The following is a 16,721-nucleotide window of genomic DNA, read 5'->3' as shown; positions in this document are numbered from 1 at the left end:
ATTATTGGAAAATAGTCTATTTTTATTTTTACTATTTCAATTTCTTCTTTTATGAATTTTTTTGTCCCTGGCCTTTCAGTTGGATTATTTGTAAGTAGGCTTATTCAATATTAAAAAATTCCTAGACTCCCCCCAAAAAATAAACAGTAATGCATACTGATCAAGAAAACACATAAGGCAAGGTTACTGTTAATTCATTAATAGAGGGATTTCTGATCAAGATGGAATAATAGGGACCAGATTTATACTCCCCCCTGAAAGCACTAAAATAGACAAAAATGCCACTAAAAATATTGGATATTAGAAAAAAAGATTTCTTTCTCTCTCCTTCCACTCAAGCCCCTAGCAATTGATTTTTTTTAAACTATCCCTACAGTTTTGCCTTTTCCAGAATGTCATATAGTTGGAATCATACAGTGTGGCTTTTTTCATTTAGCAGTATGCTTTTAAGGTTCTTACATGTCTTTTCATGCTTGATAGCAAATTTCTTTTTAACACTGATTAATAGTCCACTGTGTGGATGTACCATAGTTTGTTTATCCATTCACCTATTGAAGGACATCTTGGTTGCTCTCAATTTTGGGCAATTGTGAATAAAGCTGCTATAAACATTCATATGCAGGTTTTGGTGTGGACATGTTTTCAACTCATTTGGGTAAATACCAAGAAGAGCAATTGCAGGATCGTATGGTAAGAGCATGTTTAGTTTTTTAAGGAACTGCCAGACTGTCTTCCAAAGTGGCTGTACCATTTTGCATTCCCACTAGGAATAAATGAGAATTCCTTTTGCTCCACATCCTCTCTAGTACTTGATGTTTTCAGTTTTTTTGGATTTTAGCCATTCTTATAGGTGTGCAGTGGTATCTCACTGTTTTATTTGCTATTTTTTTAATGACATATGATATTCAACCTTTTTTATTTTTATTTATTTATTTATTTGACAGAGAGAAACACAGCGAGAGAGGGAACACAAGCAGGGGGAGTAGGAGAGGGAGAAGCAGGCTTCCTGCAGAGCATGGAGCCCAATGTGGGGCTCGATCCCAGGACCCTGAGATCACGACCTGAGCCGAAGGCAGACGCTTAACAACTGAGCCACCCAGGTGCCCCTCAACCTCTTTTTTAAATGCTTATTTGCCATCTGTATATCATCTTTGGTGAGGAGTCTGTTCAGAATTTTTGCCCATTTATTTAGTTATTCATTTTCTTCTTGTTGAGTTTTAAGATTTCTTTGTATATTTTGGATAATGGTCTTTTCATTTTTTATTTTTTTATGTTATGTTAATCACCATACATTAGTTTTTGATGTAGTGTTCCATGATTCATTGTTTGTGTAGGAGTGCCCTCTTTAATACCCATCACCAGGCTAACCCATCCCCCCCATGCCCCTCCCCTCTAGAACGCTGTTTGTATCTCAGAGTCCATTGTCTCTCATGGTTGTCTCCCCCTCCGATTTCCCCCCTTCATTCTTCCCTTCCTGCTATCCTCCTTTTTTTTTTTTTTACATATAATATTTGTTTCAGAGGTACAGGTCTGTGATTCAACAGTCTTACACAATTCACAGCACTCACCATAGCACATACCCTCCTCAATGTCTATCACCCAGCCACCCCATCCCTCCCACCCCCCACCACTCCAGCAACCCTCAGTTTGTTTCCTGAGATTAAGAATTCCTCATATCAGTGAGGTCATATGATACATGTCTTTCTCTGATTGACTTATTTCACTCAGCATAACACCCTCCAGTTCCATCCACGTCATTGCAAAGGGCAAGATGTCATTCCTTTTGATGGCTGCATAATATTCCATTGTATATTTATATACCACATCTTCTTTATCCATTCATCTGTCCATGGACATCTTGGCTCTTCACATAGTTTGGCTATTGTGGACATTGCTGCTATAAACATTGGGGTGCACATACCCCTTTGGATCCCTACATTTGTATCTTTGGGGTAAATACCCAGTAGTGCAATTGCTGGGTCATAGGGTAGCTCTATTTTCAACTTTTTGAGGAACCTCCATACTGTTTTCCAGAGTGGCTGCACCAGCTTGCATTCCCACCAACACTGTAGGAGGGTTCCCCTTTCTCCGCATCCTCACCAACATCTGTCGTTTCCTGACTTGTTAATTTTAGCCATTGTGACTGGTGTGAGGTGGTATCTCATTGAGGTTTTGATTTGTATTTCCCTGATGCCGAGTGATGTTGAGCACTTTTTCATGTGTCTTTTGGCCATTTGGATGTCTTCTTTGGAAAAATGTCTGTTCATGTCTTCTGCCCATTTCTTGATTAGATCCTTTGTTCTTTGGGTATTGAGTTTAATAAGTTCTTTATAGATTTTGGATACTGCCCTTTATCTGATATGTCATTTGCAAATATCTTCTCCCATTCTGTCGGTTGTCTTTTGGTTTTGTTGACTGTTTCTTTTGCTGTGCAAAATCTTTTTATCTTGATGAAATCCCAAAAGTTCATTTTTGCCCTTGCTTCCCTTGCCTTTGGCGATGTTTCTAGGAAGAAGTTGGATAATGGTCTTTTATCAGATGCCTCCTGAAAATATTTTCTCCCAGTCTGTGACTTGTCTTCTCATTTTCCTGACAGTGTATTTTGTAGAGCAGAAATGTTTGATTTTAAGAAGGTCCAGTTTACCCCTTTTTTTCTTTCATGGGGTAGGCCTTTGGTGTTCTATCTAAGAAGTCACTGCCATACCTAAGGTTATCTAAATTTTCTCCTATGTTATCGTCTAGAAATTTCATTGTTTTGTGTTTTACATTTAGGTCTATGATCCACTTTGAGTTAATGGTTGTGAAAGATATGAGGTCTGTGTCTAGATGCATTTTTTGCATGTCCAGTTGTTCCAATACCATTTGTTGAAAAGACTATCTTTTTCTCCATTGAATTGCCTGTATTTCTTTTTTTTTTAATTTTATTTATTTATTTGAGAGAGCGAGAATGGAGAGAGAGCACATGAGAGGGGGGAGGGTCAGAGGGAGAAGCAGACTCCCCGCCGAGCAGGGAGCCCAATGCGGAACTCGATCCCAGGACTCCAGGATCATGACCTGAGCCGAAGGCAGTCGCTTAACCAATTGAGCCACCCAGGTGCCCGCCTTTATTTCTTTATCAAAGTTTAGATGACTATATCTGCAGGTGTCTACTTCTGGGTTCTCTATACTGTTCCATAGATCTATTTATCTATTCTTTTGCCAATATCACAGACTCTTGATTACTGTAGCTTCATAGAGAGTCTTGAAGTCAGGTGGTGTCACCCCTGGACTTTCTCTCCTTCAATATTGTGTTGGCTGTTCTGGGTATGGCTGAAGTTATTCACAGTTTGAATTAAATGAGAAACCCACAGCCCCAAAAAGCTCAACAAAGACAAAACTACAAGAAAAAACAATACTGAGGACATCATAATCAAACTTTTTAAAACTAGTTGTAAGGGAAAAAAAAAATCTTAAAAAGCTGCCAGAAGAAAAAAAGACAAAGAGGACCAAAGATAAAGATGACAGATTTTATGTTTGAAACAATGTAAGCTAGAACACAGCAACATCTTTAAAGTTCCAAAAAAAAAAAAAAAAAGTCAACTCAAGTTCTTTACCTGTGAAAAAATATTTCAAAAACAGAGGTGAAATAGACTTTTTCAGATGTACAAAGCTAAATGATTCATTACCAACATATCTGCATTCCAAGAAATGATTTTGTTTTACAATCATATCATAGGTATTTCAAAATTGCTATCTTTATTTCTCAAGGAGGGGTTTTTGTCTACAGACATTACTTGTTAGAGATTTGTATCCCATGATCCTTTATATTAACACCAATGGCCCTCAGAGGCCCTGTGACCCACAGATTGAGAATCATTGTTTTGGAATGAAAAATGAAGATCTAATCCAACATCATGGAGTAGATGGATTAATTAGGATAAAGGCTGGGTTGTAATAATATCCAAAAACATAGTGGCTTAAATAGTATTGAACTTTATTTCCTTCTCATAAAAGAACCCAGGCAGGAGGACCAGAGCAGTATGGCAGATCAGGTGGCAAGTTTCTTGCCCTCCCCAGTATATTGCCTTTCCCTTCATGGCCAAAGGTGATCCAACCAGCGGGAAAGGGGCAAGACAAAGGTGAGGGTGTGTTTCTTTCAAAAGCATGACCCAAAAGTTACAGATGTGTGTTTCAGTCATATCCTATTGGCTAGAACCTGGTCACATGACCACACCCTGAAGCCAGGGAAGCTAGAACATAGTCTTCAGCTGGGCAACAATGTATACTCAGCTGAAATTTACATTACTCTGGGGAAAGGGTAGAATAAATATTGGGAAATGATTAACAGTCTCTGCCAAAGCAAGTTAGTGATAGTTAAAACTAGAAGAGGAAAAGTGCATTTGATTGGCAGTTACAAAATATGGTTTATAGTCCTGATTCAGCCTCTTACCCCATGATTAAACCCAATGTTTAGCCAGTGCTTCACCTGAATTACCTTAACTATCTGCAACAGGGTTGGTAGTGATTTTTTTAAACTGTCCCTCTGGAGAGGGAGAAAGGAAGGCCAAAGACCTAGAAAGTTCCATCCTAATCTTTCAGTTAAGTCCTATTCCTTACCAGAGAGTGACCCTTTTAGGGATCATTAGCTGTATGTCTGCTACAGGGGACATAGTCTCAAAAATGAGACCAGAGGCACAGCTCTGAACTCTGGGCTGAGGTTTGTCCAAACCCCAGCACAGTTCCTAGTCAAAAGCAGGATTATACCAGATGGCACGTGACAAAGTTCTTTACCTACAGTGAATAAGATGTCCCATTTTGATGCTATCACCAATACTTTTCTTGCAGAAGTTCCAATGGATGATACTGGGGGTGAAGAGGTGGGGTGTTATTTACCCAGAAATCTAAGCTGGTATGCTGGTTTTACTCTTCATTGTAAAATAAACCTCCTCTCTTCATTGAAGCCTTAATTTTGAAGGGAAAGGAAGTTAATTTTAATTAACAAAAGTTAATGCTATTAATTAAACATTTGTTCTATTTTCACATGCACACACAAATTTGCTTAAAGACATAACTATCACTGCTGAGAATAAAACAGGAGCTTTGTTTTGCTATGAGAGAGCACATCTGATGACAAGAATTAAACCAAAATTGGTCAAGATACTTAGTTGAGTACGTCTAATTCCTCTTTCAGTATTACACAATACAGGGAATAAATGACTTCATTTTGCCAATAAAACTTAGTTTAAGCTTTCTTTAAATTTCTATCACCAATAAAAATCAGACAAGTTTAATAATAATTTTTAAAAGTTTTTTTCAAAGTTTATTCTTACAGATTATCTAATTTCAATTTCCTAGCAACTCAAGGAAAAGTGATTTGTCTTATTAATGAGCTGAGCTTTGAAGAGATTTATATAAGAGATTTATATATATAGCTCTTATTAAATACGTTGATAATAATCATACCTTCAGCTCTATCTTAGCATCTTACTCTAGACCAGGAGCCATAAATATATATGATGCTGTCAAAGATGAGTCAGAAAATAAAAGGATTTCAGAGCAGTAGGAAACCATAATTATTTGTCTGGATGAATGGTAAAGCACTTATTTGCATTATGGTTCCCATTCACCAAAAGGAAGAAAGGCATTCTGCCTCACTTGCTCATGTTGGCTGAGAGCATAAAGAGCACTCAGAACATTAAAAATACATATTAAAAATATATATCAACCGTCCACTAAATATAGTATTATTATATTGTATTATATCATATATTACATATTCTATTAAAGTTTGTACAAGTATGTTCATACATTAACTAATACAAATATATTGATATACATATATGTGTGTGTGTGTATACATATATATATGCCCTAAATGATCATTAATCTACTTTCTGTCTCTATATATTTCCCTATCCTAGACTTTTACAAAAATGGAATCATATAATATATGGAATTTTGTGGCTGGCTCTTTCCAATCAGCACGTTTTCAAGGTTCATCCAAGTTATGGTATATACCAGTATTTCATTCCTTTTCACAGCCCAATAATATTCCATTGTATGGATATAATACATTTTGTTTACTCATCCACCTAATGATGAACTGTTGAATTGTTTCCACCTTTTGACTATTTTGAATAATGCTGCCATAGATTTTTGTGTGCAAGTGTTTATGTGGACATAGGTCTTCATTTCTCTTGGATATATACTTTGGGGTAGCATTGCTGGGCCACCTGGTAACTCTATGCTTAATCATTTGAAGAACTGCTAGACTGTTTTCCAAAGCTGCTGCATCATTTTACATTCCCACCAGCAATGTATGAAGGTTTGTATTTCTCCACATCCTTGCCTGGATTTTAACTTTAAGCAACATTGCTTTGCTTAGAATGGTGAAACAGAAGGAGAGGAGAGCAACACCCTGATGACCTATCAGAAGCCATATCAGTTCTGGACTACTTTCCAATTTCCTTAATGTGAGAAAAAATAAACCTTTACCTCATTTAATCCACTGCCATTCTGGGTCTCTGTTAATGACAGCCTAACACAATTCCTAATTCTTGTGGTTCTATTAGCACATCTTGAACCTTGGAACCCCTCAAAAAATCATTAACTTGAATATGTAATGATTGTTTCTGTGGAAAAGTTTTCTTGTCATCCTGTTACATTCTGGAAAATGCACATTACTGTATAGCTTCCTTAATTTCAGATGCCATCATTCAATAACCATTCTCCTCTTAGAAGTTGTTTCAGGTTCTCGTGGCACCTGGGTGGCTCAGTCTGTTAAGCGCATGCCTTCAGCTCAGGTCATTAACCTGGGGTCCTGAGATGGGGCCACACATTGCATTGGGCTCTCTGCTCAGCGGAGAGTCTGCTTCTCCCTCCCCCTCTCTCTAATAAATAAAATCTTTTTTAAAATAAAAGAAATTGTTTCAAGTTCTCCACACCCTGTGGGTACTTTGTAAGATTGAAACAACTTGATATCCAGAAACAAACAGAAGTTTACAGATGGAGCAATTTTTTAAATGGGAAGGAAAAGCCTTCACTGTGGTGATGTAGAACGAGCATGAGTTTATTATTATATATATATTTCCTTCCTGAAATATCCTCATGTTAGGACAAAACTAATAACGATAAAAAGTCATTTAAAGATTTACCTTAAACTCTGGGAGCCCAAGGAATTTCAGTGCCATGTTGACCAGATAGGGCTTGTTATCACATATCTGTTCACTTTTAGACATTGTCTTCGAAGCCACTTTTAGCATCCATGGTGTTTGACTCATGGCTCAAGTTTTCACCTTGGCCTTTAGAAAAGTAAAAGGAAACCTGAGTAATTAGTTACATAAATCAGTTTTCTTGCTCACTTCCCCTAGTGCTTGTGTTCCAGTTATCTGCATTTTGAGGAGATATTGTGAACACACCATCAACCTGCCATTCTACTGGCTCTCTTGTAACAAATTTAAGTATCTTCCACAAAGCCAGCCTTTGATAAATAGAGTTCCTAATATATTTTCATGCAACTAGTAAATCACCACTGGTAGAAAGAACATTACAGAGTCAGGAAATTTTGTGATCCGTTTCTCAGCGTTTCAAACAACTGATTGATACATTCACCCAACATTCAAGAAGCCTTTGTTGATCATCTTAAAAGTTTTGTATTTTCCCTTTTTCCTTCTTATAAAGAGCAAAAATAACTTGGCTTGTATTGTGAACAGGTCACCTTGAATGCTTCTTATAAAAGCCAAATAGATAGGAGCAACGTTTTTCTCTTCCAAACTTTGTCTTGAATCTCAGCTTTTCAACAAATTGCTATTTTGTAGGCCATATTAATTCATTATTTGTTTATTTGTAAACATATTATTAAGGACTTGATGTTTGCTCAGCTTTATGTTTTGTGCTATATTAGGATAGGCTCAAATAACAACTATGACAAACAAAATCCCCAAAGAGTATATTTGAAGAATAATGTCAACTTTTAAGTTTATATAAATTTCTGGAGCTGTACCATCTTACAAACTTTCTATTAAAATGTCAATAACACCTACACTTTTTCTCTATCCATTTTGGCTAGGCACATTTCTTTTTTCTTTTTTTTTTAATTTTTTATTGTTATGTTAATCACCATTTATTACATCATTTGTTTTGGTGTAGTGTTCCATGATTCATTGTTTGTTCATAACACCCAGTGCTCCATGCAGAATGTGCCCTCTTTAATACCCATCACCAGGCTAACCCATCCCCCTACCCTCCTCCCCTCTAGAAACCTCAGTTTGTTTTTCAGAGTCCATCATCTCTCCTGGTTCGTCTCCCCCTCTGACTTACTCCCCTTCATTCTTCCTCTCCTGCTATCTTCTGTTGGTGGGAATGCAAGCTGGTGCAACCCCTCTGGAAAACAGTATGGAGGTTCCTCAAACAGTTGAAAATAGAGCTACCATTTGATCCAGCAATTGCACTACTGGGTATTTACCCCAAAGATACAAATGTAGGGACCCGAAGGGGTACGTGCACCCCAATGTTTATAGCAGCAATGTCCACAATAGCCAAACTGTAGAAAGAGCCAAGATGTCCATCGACAGATGAATGGATAAAGAAGATGTGGCATATATACACAATGGAATATTATGCAGCCATCAAAAGGAATGAGATCTTGCCATTTGCAACGACGTGGATGGAACTGGAGGGTGTTATGCTGAGCGAAATAAGTCAATCAGAGAAAGACATGTATCATATGACCTCACTGATATGAGGAATTCTTAATCTCAGGAACAAACTGAGGGTTGCTGGAGTGGTCGGGGGTGGGAGGGATGGGGTGGCTGGGTGATAGACATTGGGGAGGGTATGTGCTACGGTGAGTGCTGTGAATTGTGTAAGACTGTTGAATCACAGATCTGTACTTCTGAAACAAATAACGCAACATATTTTAAGAAAAAAGAAAAAGAAGAAGATGGCTAGGCACATTTCTATCTTGAGATTAAGCTAAACCTCTCATGGTTCAGACAACCCTGGATTCAAACCCCTGCTCATATCCTATCAGCTAAATGCCTTAAAGGCGCTCTGGGCAGTGTCTTTATCTGTAAAATAGGGATAATAATTTTACCTACAGCACTGGGTTACAGTAAGAAATAAATGTGAAGTATACAGCATATGCCTGACACATAGCAAGCAGCTCATTCATGTTAGCTGAAATCTGTGGATTTCAGATTTGTTTGCATCATTGCTCAATAACCATCTTTCCTTCCACTCTGTTAAATTGTTTCAACCAGTGACTATTCTATGAACTTACTTATAAATACATAACATACTCAGGGATTGACTCATAGCACATTGGGATTGCTTTTTAGCATAGATAATTTTAGGAAGCACCTATTCCAACACCTTCTCTTTGTGTGATCACCACAAGGTGCTCTAAAAGCAAGAGTTTGGTTTTTTCGTGATAAGATCAAATTACTATAAGCGTCAATAATTTAAGATTAAAAGATACATGACTATATGGGGAATAAAAAATATATATACATACACAGTTGTGTTTTTTTTTTGACACAGCCTTTTTCCTTTAAGCTCAAAGTTAATTTCCAGACACAGGCCTCTGTAACTTTTCTTAGCACTGAAGTCATGAAGTCTCCTGTCTCCTAAAGCCACAGAAATCTTACGTGGAAGGAAGGAGGACGCACCACGCACAGCACGGAGGGAACCCTGGAGCGCTCGCTGCGGCTCCCACCTGTCCGCCAGGTCATTATGACGTAAATGCTATGGACACGTGGAACACCTGCGGGAGAGCAGGGGCGGGGTCACCCTGGGCGGCAGATCGAAACGGGGGATACCCCAGGAGATGGGGGGGTCGAGGAAAGTCCCCAGGGAGGAGAGAGAGAGAGGGAGGCTCAGTCCCCCCATCCCGGACCCGCCCCCCAAAAGGTGAGGCCTTCGTCCCTTCGCTCCTCCAAATGCCCGGGTCCTGGTGGGAGGGGTCGCCCCGCCGGGTGTCTCCTCAGGAGAGAGGAAGGGAGAGGCGGCGGCGGCGCCCGGGCCGCGGGCGTTTGCTGGGAGGCGAGACCGCCCGCTCCCCCCGGCCGCTGCGCTGCGCTGCGGCGCGTACGGGCTCCGCCGGCTGCTATTCCGGCTGGCGGCCACCGCCGCAGGAAGGGCCGGTTCCTGCGCTCCCCCCGCCCCCTTCCCTCGCCTTCTGCTGACGCTGACGTCGGATGAAGGAGCTGGAGGGACGCTCCGACCGCGGCCAGGAGGCTCCTGGGGGCCGGGGCTCCGAGGTACCTGCCCTCCGGGGTCGGGGCGGGGGCGCGCCGGGCGGGCTGCAGCGGGAGACGCCCGGCAGCCGCGGCGGTCGGGGCGCCAGCCTGGGGCCGCCAACTGTGCCCTCTGTGGGCGGCGGGTGACAGGCGGGTCGCTTTCTCTGGTTTCTGGTCCCCGTGTGGGAACCGCCACAGCCCCTTCCCCTCCCCCGCCTCCTCCCTCGGGCCTGGGCAGGTCTGCAGGATGCACGCGCCATGAGAGCGTGCGTCAGCCCCGGGGGAGCCGGAGGGAAGCGTTCCGGGCGCCGGCCGCATCTCTAGCCCCGGCGCTCGCGGCACCCCCACCCACGCCAGCCCACTCCACCCACGCCGTGCCTCGCCTTCCCAGCTGTTCCGGCCCCGGGACCCCGAGGTTCCTTCTGGGCAGGGACTGACTTGTTGACAAGTTCACCTGCCGCGGCGCTAGGTGTTTGCTTTTTCTCTTCGCCCCGTTGCCCATCTTTGGCGGAGGTGGCAGGGAGCAGATGGGTGCCTCTTTATAACCACTAGTGCCCGGAGGCCTGCGCTTGGTTTCCCGCAGGCGAGTTGCTCACCAGCCTTGGACCCGACTGGAGCAGGAGTCCCTAAGCGGGCCAGGTCCCTGCAAACCCTGACTCGTTTCCTTAGGGTGCTACTGACTCCGCCTTTCCTGCCCTCGGGCTATTGCAGCTCCTGCTTCCTCTAGAAGCGAACGTATCCTGTTATTATGTCTGCCTTTGCCCAGAGGCCCCCTCCACTTCCATTAAGCTTTCCCACTGTTTTTTTACTTGCAGTGCCCCCAAAGCCCCTCATCTTCTCTTTGGGGGGGGGGTCTCAAAAATACTGTGCCCTTTTGCTGGGAAAAGGTATTAACTGCCTGGTTGGGGAGATTTACAGTTTAGAAAGAAAATCAGGTTCTCTTCTGTTTAGATAGCATAAAAAAATCAGCACGAGAAAAGGTGCTGGGTAGCGGCCTTAGAAACTGAGATCTGGTAACTTCATGAAAATTATCAGGGCCTGGAAAGTATATCACCAGCTGGTTTGAGAATATATTAAATGTAGGTAGAAAGGCACATAAGGCGCTGGCCATTAAGGTCCTATAAATTATGACTCACTGCAAACATGTTCATGTCCAAACATTTCAGTAAAGTCTCTCCAGAAAAATCTCAAATTGGTTTCTGTGGACCTTTAGTTTAGATTTTCTGAGATCTGAACTATTCCTGGGGGTTAGGGAGTGAAACAGGAAATGCTTATTAGTTTGAGATCAATGCTCCAGACTCAGTTTCTTACCGTCTATTTAAATCACATACACAGTCTAAAAATACTTTTAAGTGGCTTTTCAAACCAGTTTCTTTTTAGGTTTTAGTCTTTATTCTTGAAATATCCTGTGTAGGGAATACCACAAGGGCAAAATCAGTTTATAATTCTTAATAATTCAAACATCACTGTTTGGTTTTAACTGCTATGTATATATTTAATTACTGGAGATGTGGCTTTCTAATTGTACCGTTTTGGGTAATATAGGTAGACAATTCTATTATTAAAGATGAGTGTTTAGAAAACAACAGTTAAGCAACCTGAGGTTAAAAAATCTGTGGATACTCCATTCATGGATCATTAAATGGTAAAGGCACTGGATGGTAAATGCCTAGATGGTTTATTTCATAGCTGTCTTTCCTCCATTTGGTACACTTGAGTATCTGACTGATTTCCATGAGCAACTTTATTGTCATGCATTTCTTTCCATGTCAACCTTGTGACAGATACAGAAAATTTTGTTGCTCAAAAGAAAATCTTCAAAACTGCTGCACTTTCAATGTATTTGACTAAACAGTACTTTTTTTTTTTTTTTTTTCCGGTGCGGGCAATTTTATTAGAGGCAGGGAAGTGTGGTAACTGAAATCACATGGTAGGGTCAACCTAAGTTGGTGTGAAATTTAGAGTCACAAAAACCTCATATAAGAGAAGGTGGCAAAGTTGATAGACCACAAAGATCAGAAAAAACTTTTCCTTTTTATTTGTTGAGTTCCACGGCTAGAAGCCTGAGGGTAGGTGGCAACATTTAGGATCAGTGCCCTGGTCGCAGATGTCCTTTTTATTCCATTTGTATTATCAGATTTATGGGAACCATAGTCAAAGATGCTATCTGCATGTTTTTCATGAGGCATTAGAGATCACTAATTAATTAACCTTATCCCCATCCTCACCCCCATCTAGAATCTGCCTTAGCAAAGCCTTGAACTCAAAGACTGATACAGGAGAAAATATTTTTTCCCATTTTTTCCTAAGCTGTCACATTTTGTACCAAAATCATACTAGCATCGTGGAAGACATACAGAGGGCACATAGGCTTTGGATCCTAAAAGAACAGGATTGGAACCCTAGCTGCAACACCTAACTAGCCATGTGACTTTCAGCAGGTAACTTATGCTCTCTATGTCATCATTTTCTTATCTATAGAGCAAGAATATCCACCTTGTGGGGTTGTAGTTGGAATTAGAAATAATGTATTCAAATGCTTTACATAGTAAATAGAACTCAAGTAATAGCAATAAATTATTCTTTTACATGCTAAACCTATGTGCTATCTGTATCTGAAAAGGATGCTACTGCTGAAAAAGATAGGGAATGTGTTCCAATTTAGTTTGGAGTAGTTCAAGTGTTTTGTAGCAATACTAAGATCTTGGGCCTTCTGGAATACTCCCTGAGGCTGGGAGGTTCAATCTGTGGTCCAGGAACAAAGCAAAGCTAATTTGTTCCAGTGGGGATAGATCTTCCAGCCCCCTGCCACTCAAATGTGATCCATAGACCAGCAACATTGGCTTCCCCTGAGAGCTTGTTAGATATACAATGTTTCAACCTGCCTTCACCAGGCCCACTGAATTCAAATCTGCATTTTAACAAGATCTTCAAGTGATTCATGTGTATATTAAAGCGTGAGAAGCATTGTTCTAACCTGGTATTTATCAAGCTTTTGTGTCCAGTAGAATCATTTGGGAACTTGTTAAATGGGGACTTCCAGCCTGGCTTCTTTCATCTGCTCTTAACACCTCAAATGGCTCTAAGAAACACGGCACTAAACTCTATCCAGCATAGTTCTCTAAGATGGGACTCTGCCCACTTCCTTAACAAAACATTTTGGCATACATGATCTTTTTTTTTTTTATTCATCCCCCTTTGAGGTAAGTAGGTATTATAATCCCCACTTATAAGAAAATTAAGACTACAGGCATTACCCTAGATAATGCATATGGTAGAACTGTCTTGAACCTCTATAAATGCTAATGAACCATGTTTTCACTACTCTAGTGTCTAAATTAATGTACTGTGTGTGTGTGTGTAAGTAATTTCAAATACTAAGGAATCTCTCCAGGACAGGGATGACTATACATAATAGGGCATTTTATAATCCTTTTAATACAAAACCTTCCTTCTCTGACTGCAGGCCAGTTACTTAGGGTAACTGATTTTGAGCTTGATCCATAACATGAGGATGATGTCGACTTGGCAGTATTTCCAGGATAAGCATAATGTGCATCTCGGTGTCTGAGAAGTGGTAGTTCCTCAACTAATAGCAGTTACTTGTTCCAGTATAGACCTAGTGGGACAATGAGTTCATGAAAAGCTGAAAAAATGGCATTGCTTATGATGAGAAGTCTTTCCTGCTAAGTCAGATGACATCATTCACTAGGCCTTTGGCCCAAGCAGAGAAGTGGGGTTCACTACTTAGTACTCAGCAAGCATTTGTTGTGTGTATGCGTGTGTCATGCACTGTGCTAGTACTGGGAATCCTAAGACAAGACCCACACCCTGCCCTGCTCTGGAGGAATCTACAACCTAGTAAGGGAGATGAAGAGTCTGCTGACAATTAAATTTCAGTGAAAGCAAGGAGGGGATGAAACCCAGGACCAAGGCACCCCACCCAGATGATAGAACAGGAAAGAGCACAACCAGAAAACCTGAGAAGATTCATGGAGGAAGTGACCCCTGAGTTAAGCCTTTAAAGACCAATAGCAATTTGGTAGGTGAAAAAGGGTTGAGTATAGAGAGAGAGAGTTCCTAACACAGTATCCAGGTTACAAAGAAAATACTGGCAAATAGTCCTCATGTCTGGAGCCCAACATATATGTGCGTCCTTATCAGCTGAGTGACCTTGGCGAATTTGATCATCTTTGAGTTGAGAGAATTAAATGTATTCATCAGGGTAAGCACAATTCTGGTTTCAGTTATGTGCTAGATAGTCATGGAGGTATTAGAAAACAGGACTGATGTTAAGTGATTAGGATTAGAGAAAATTAAAGAGGCCAGTTTTTAGAATACATTTAACAGAAAATATGTAGAATTAGAAGAAAATGCCTGTAAAAGGATAACTGAATGCAATTCAGTACTGTGGGGTGGGAAGCACGAGGTACATGTGTTCAGGAATGGATCACTGAACACTTAGGTAATGGTATATTGTTAACCCTGAGAGTCTAGATTTAGGAGTGGAAAGGTCCTGTTGTTCTGATGGTGACAGTATTTGTACAAGGAGACACTACAGAGCATTTTGGCCACTTCCCCAGAGCACACATTAAAATCCATTCCACTTCTTGCCACCATTATGATCTCTCATACCCACTTCTCTGTTCCCAGAATAGGGCATGGACACCAATGTCTCAAACTTAATGATACTTGGGAGAAATCTAGCCTTCTCTGCCTGTTTCCCGAGAAGTATATCCTAACTCAAAGATCAAGGAGATAATTGTAATAAATGGTGCTCCCTCTCTTTATTGGTGGGAACCCTGATAGCCACCAGAAGTCCATCATCAAGGTTTTGTTGTGCACAAAAACCATGATGGTAATGGACTTAGGACTAACACAGCACCTAAGCCTGGGACTAGAAGAGATTGTTTTTTAGAAACAATTTTATAGAAATGGCATCCGTTACCAATGTCTTTCACCCAGGAGTAGAGAGGAGTGAGTGGTTAAAAACAGGAGCTCAGGAGTCAAAAGCAGACCTAAGTTTATCAGTTGTTGACTTTGGGCAAATTAATTTACCTTTCTAAGTTTTTTTTTTTTTTCTCAGTTGCAAAATGGGGTGGTATCCCTTTCATGGTGGCTATGTCCACACATGAGATAATGATGTTAAGTGCCTCACACATGTAAAGTGCTCAGTGAATGGTAGCACATAATTATTGTCTTTTGTCCAGAACATATTTACTAAAGGCCTACTGTGTTTCAGATACTGTGCTTGGTGTAAGGAGGCAAAGATGAACCAGTTAGGGTCCCTGCCCTCAAGGGACTTGCAGTGTAGTGCAGGAGATGCAGATGTAATTAGCTCAGTGCAGGAGAGCAGTGGGAGTGCAGGGTACCACCTGCATGGGGCAGTTAAGGACTGTAGTTGAAACAGGAATGGGAGGTCTCTGGGTGTGGAAGGGTGGGTGTTTGTTAGGAAAGCCCTCACTGAGGTGGTGACATTTGAGAGGCTTGAAGTAAGCTGTAAGTGGGGCAATTGGACAAAAGAGGGGAGGGCATTTCAAGGGAAGAAAGAAACTTCAGAGTCTTGGCATAGCGTATTCAGGAAAGCTCTAACATTCTCAAATGGCCAGAAGGAATAGTTCTGTGTGGAGCATAGCAAAATTTTGAATTTTGCATTTGGGTTTTTTGCCAAGAAGTTTCTCTAGTGGCAAGAGAATGCAATTAAAGCATTTGGAGTGGGAAGGCAGCATGATTAGATCTGCATATTAAAGTAATAGTTCAGACTAAGATTGGAATGGGCAGATCAGGCATAGTGTTGCCTCTGAAGGCCTAGACTAAGTCCTGGCTGTCAACATAGAAAAGGGAAGATGTATTTAATAGCTTTTGAGGAGGTAGAATGGAGAGAACTTGGAGACTGGCTGTAAAAGATGAGAGAGAAGTCGAGTTTCTAGTTGGGACCATTCAGTAGATTTTCTGCAGGTGATTAACATAGGAGCCACCGTGGGGGGGATGATTTGGGGATGCAGATGGAGAGAGAGGTTCTGTTTTAGATGTGCTGAATCTGAAGTACCTGTGGGACATCCAGGTGAAGATTACAATAGGGAGATGGGAATTTAAACACATCTCCAGAGCACCAGGTCCATATTTCCATCTCCCTACTGCAATCTCTGGAGAGCTGTTTAATTCTGGACTTCATTGGCACACAGCTGTTGGTTGAAGCCACAGAGTGGATTAAATCACCCAGAGAGGCAAGTGAAGTGCAGCAGAAGACAACCAAGGTCAGAACCTTGCAGATCACTGATATATGAGATGTAGGCCCGAGAAAAAGGAGCTAACAAAGAAATTAGAAAAGCTTCAAAAGTGCAGAGTGTTTGCTGAGCACTTAAGAATGGGAGCTTAGTCAAAGGTCAAGCAAGATGAAGACTTGAGTTGGGTTCATAGTGAAAAACTTTCTCTGGCATGGTGGAGAAGGGAACAAGTCTGTATGGGCTTAGAAGAACTCAGCAAAGAGAAGGAAGAGATGGT

The 16,721-nt window shown here is 41.0% G+C and overlaps 1 protein-coding gene and 1 long non-coding RNA gene across 14 annotated transcripts in view; one reads left to right on the top strand and one right to left on the bottom strand.

The window, feature by feature from the left end:
* Positions 1-3,977: 3,977 nt before the first annotated feature.
* On the bottom strand, positions 3,978-9,728 carry LOC141373863 (uncharacterized). Its single transcript, XR_012380229.1, has 3 exons — positions 9,494-9,728; positions 7,134-7,280; positions 3,978-4,941 (listed from the first exon to the last, which is right to left on the bottom strand). It is a non-coding gene; the product is annotated as an uncharacterized lncRNA (long non-coding RNA).
* A 21-nt stretch (positions 9,729-9,749) lies between these two features.
* The window catches only part of ICA1 (islet cell autoantigen 1), a 142,793-nt gene continuing 135,821 nt past the window's right edge, over positions 9,750-16,721 (top strand). For 3 of the 13 annotated variants that reach the window (XM_073898872.1, XM_073898864.1, XM_073898871.1), the window contains exon 1: positions 9,753-9,888. The gene's annotated coding sequence lies outside the window, so the exon portion shown is untranslated. Of the gene's footprint in view, positions 9,889-10,006; positions 10,239-12,455; positions 12,659-16,721 lie in introns of those variants that run through there. The other 10 variants (XM_073898874.1, XM_073898865.1, XM_073898876.1 and 7 more) reach the window with 8 other exon arrangements.

Source organism: Callorhinus ursinus, unplaced genomic scaffold (genome assembly GCF_003265705.2).
Source record: "Callorhinus ursinus isolate GAN/ISIS: 27379988/994484 unplaced genomic scaffold, GSC_fseal_2.0 scaffold12, whole genome shotgun sequence".
NCBI lineage: Eukaryota > Metazoa > Chordata > Mammalia > Carnivora > Otariidae > Callorhinus > Callorhinus ursinus.
The sequence above is the reverse complement of the archived record's forward strand: the minus strand, read 5'-3'. Positions and strand labels throughout refer to the sequence as shown.